Genomic DNA, 3,288 nt, shown 5'->3' with positions numbered 1-3,288 from the left:
CCTCTGCTGTCATGAGCAGCATAGTATGCTTCGCAATATGTTTAATCACTAGATGGAGCGATGTGAGCGCTAGCATGACCTCAAGTGCTGCGGTGGGGCAAGTGCGCATTGCAGGTAAGTCTTTGAAGCTTCTATAGTTAGACATATCAAAGTCCGCAATGCTTTCGAAGCCGAGACCACCGAGTTTTTAACGGGTTGATTTTAACCCTACCGTATCGCACCATCCCTTTGCTAGGCTTAAGCCCCTTTGAACTATATCGCAGAGAGTGTTCTCAAATTCTCCTCTTGCCATTAGACAATGTCGTCGGCGTACCCTTGACATCGAATTCCATTGTTCGTAAGCATCTCTCGTTGGGAGTTTTGATAGTATTTGTTCTTTTCGTCGTTGTTGGTCGCTGTTTTGGTCTTGTTGTATTTGTTATTTCGTGATCAATCTGGTTCTTATGACCCTTAGCTCAGCATGGGGAGCTTCCAGGTCTTGTCTATGTCAGGGGGAACACAAAGAACCTCCGCAGCCTTTTTTATCGTAACAAATGTTAGGTGTTAAATACCCTAAAATGAGGGCTATTTCTGATCTGGCAACAATGCAAAATGTCGCTTTCATGCCTGAAACACAATGTTATGGACAGAAATTTATCCCTGGTTTTGGAGTTTCGGCAGCCGTGACGGGTAAATTTTAGAATAGCATCTCGCGAATTCGGGGTTAAAATGTGTTTTTTTTACTTTTGTTCAATACTTTTTATTCACACAATAACAAAAGAGTTGCAGTCTAACAAATAATCAGTGTTACCTTATCAACATATTTTACGAAGAAACCAAAAGAAATAAAGAAAACAGATAACCCCAGTGCAGGAAATAAATAACACATTATTAGTTTTTCATCCAACAACTTAACACTAACAACTTAATGCCCAGTTATGAATACATAGCATTGCACTACCATACATGAGAACGATCTCATAAAGAATCTGTTTAATAGGTTTTTCATGTATTTGATTACCAGGGGCATGGGCATGACAGAGAAATCTATTGAATCTTGATTTCTGTGCTGTTTGAAATTTTTAGATAAACCATCGCTGCTCTCATTTTCTCTTTTCGCTCATCGCGAGCCGTTGATTGAGGAAGTGCGGGCATGCGACATTTTGTATAACAAAACGTGTCTCTGATACCGGTTGCCGGATAAAATGAAGGCTGCATGGGCAAACATCGCCCGAAAGCTAGAAGCAAAATTGGTAAAATTATATATATTTATGTGTTGTTATAATTGTTTACATTGTGTTTTTACTAGAAGAGCAATGTGTAAAGCATTGGCAGTCCCTACGTGAAAGATTTACTAGGAAAATACGAAAGCTTGAGGCCCTTTCTGGCCACTGCTGAAAAATATGGACTTCTTATAACCGTTTGTTAAGACTAGACCGTAAGTTCATATCTATTTACATGTAATGTATTAAATACATATTTATTATTTTATAGAAATCGCTGCACGTCAAATATATTTGATATCCAAAACTCTGTCGGCATCAACTCCAGTATGGCGGAAACGAAGAAGAGCAAGCAGCGACGATGACGGCAGTTTAAATAAGCCGTTGAATTGTACAAAGAAGCGTGTAAGGAGCGGGCTTCTCAATAAGGCGGTGAGATGGTGCAGGCATTCGGAAAAATGTTGGTGTCAATAATGACTGATATGAGCTAAGGTAAGCGGAAGAAAGTCATACAGGTGCTTGCCAAGAATTTAATGGCCATAAAAGCGGAAACAGAGAAATTTAAATTTAGCCATGTCTGATCGTCTGTTTTTTTTTAGTCTGTTGACATTTTACCGAATGCTTGCACTGTCTCGCTACCTATTCATATTTTTCATTTTTTTTGTTCCTATGTAATTGTACCTGCATATATATAGTAACTGAATTACTTTGTTCATATGTACCTGCAGAGCAGGCAATAGCTTGAAGAATTTGTTATTGAAATTATACTTATGTATATATATAGACGGAATTACTCTGTTCCTATATACTTGTATCTACATATACATATATAATATATTTGCATATATATTGATTGAATTATTTTGTTCATATTTATGTAGAGCAGGTATGTACATTTATTCATTTTTATACTCTCGCAACTTGTTGCTACAGAGTATAATAGTTTTGTTCACCTAACGGTTGTTTGTATCACCTAAAACTAACCGAGTTAGATATAGGGTTTTATATAATATATATAAATGATCAGGATGAAGAGACAAGTTGATTTCCAGGTGACGGTCTGTCCGTCTGTCCGTCCGAACGGGCAAGCTGTAAGTAAAAATTGCGATATCTATATGAAACTTGGTACACATGTTTCTTGGTACCGTAAGACGATTGGTAGTGCAGATGGGCATAATTAGACCACTGCCACGCCCCAGAAGGGCTTGACCAAACGTAGATTGCTGGAAAACTCTTTGAAATAAAATTAAAATAAGTAAATATTAAAATGTTTTAAGTCATTTAGTGTTACCTCCGTCACTTTGTCCGCCATAGCTACCAATGCTGGCAGATGTAAACGTAGTCGGCTCGCTAAGGTATTGTATATCTGCGACAAATTTGACCAAAGTATTTCGCACGTTTCAAGTACGATATTCCGCACTGTTATAATTTATGCATAGAGGCAACACCTTCAAAAGGAGTTCCGTGAGCGAAGTATCTGAAACAAAAATTAAAAATATATATGAATAAAAAAATATATATGTATATCAACATTTGTTTTACTTACAAAAATGTAATTGCCAGTCGCTCCTTCACAATAATTTAATGTTTTGATTTTTTTAAAACGGACTTACAATATTTAATAGGTGTATAATAACCGGCCAGTTCATTCTTGTTAACAGGACAACAAATCTTGGAATAAATTATCCATGTTGTGCACAAAATATCAACTAAAAATCAAATAAAATAAAAATGCAATTTCAAATTTGCGTGTTCTCACAAAAATAAAAAAATAAAAATCTGACTTCTATGCGCTGTGCGAATTACAACTGCGGCTAAGTTTCACATGCAATGTTTGTCTATGAAGTGCTGTGCTATGTATGCATAACTGAGCCTTAATTGCTTATAGCTCAACTGCTCTTTACACGGCAGCACTCTAATTAGAACTGTGTTTGTCCACAATCTAGCAGCCCTTTTATAGTACATATTTAACGTTCGCCACCAGAACATTCTGGCAACTATGCATTCGCTGTGTGTTGCTTCTGGCAATTTATCGTCGGTTCGATTTTGTTCTATCAGCCCTGCTCGTCACAATACGTTAAATCAT

At 37.0% G+C, this 3,288-nt stretch overlaps 1 long non-coding RNA gene across 1 annotated transcript; it reads left to right on the top strand.

The window, feature by feature from the left end:
• Positions 1-656: 656 nt before the first annotated feature.
• LOC138857664 (uncharacterized) lies at positions 657-2,325 on the top strand. Its single transcript, XR_011396858.1, has 3 exons — positions 657-1,232; positions 1,289-1,417; positions 1,474-2,325. It is a non-coding gene; the product is annotated as an uncharacterized lncRNA (long non-coding RNA).
• Positions 2,326-3,288: the final 963 nt, after the last annotated feature.

Source organism: Bactrocera oleae, chromosome 6, assembly GCF_042242935.1.
Source record: "Bactrocera oleae isolate idBacOlea1 chromosome 6, idBacOlea1, whole genome shotgun sequence".
Lineage (NCBI taxonomy): Eukaryota > Metazoa > Arthropoda > Insecta > Diptera > Tephritidae > Bactrocera > Bactrocera oleae.
This window is presented reverse-complemented; position numbering and strand designations above follow the sequence as displayed.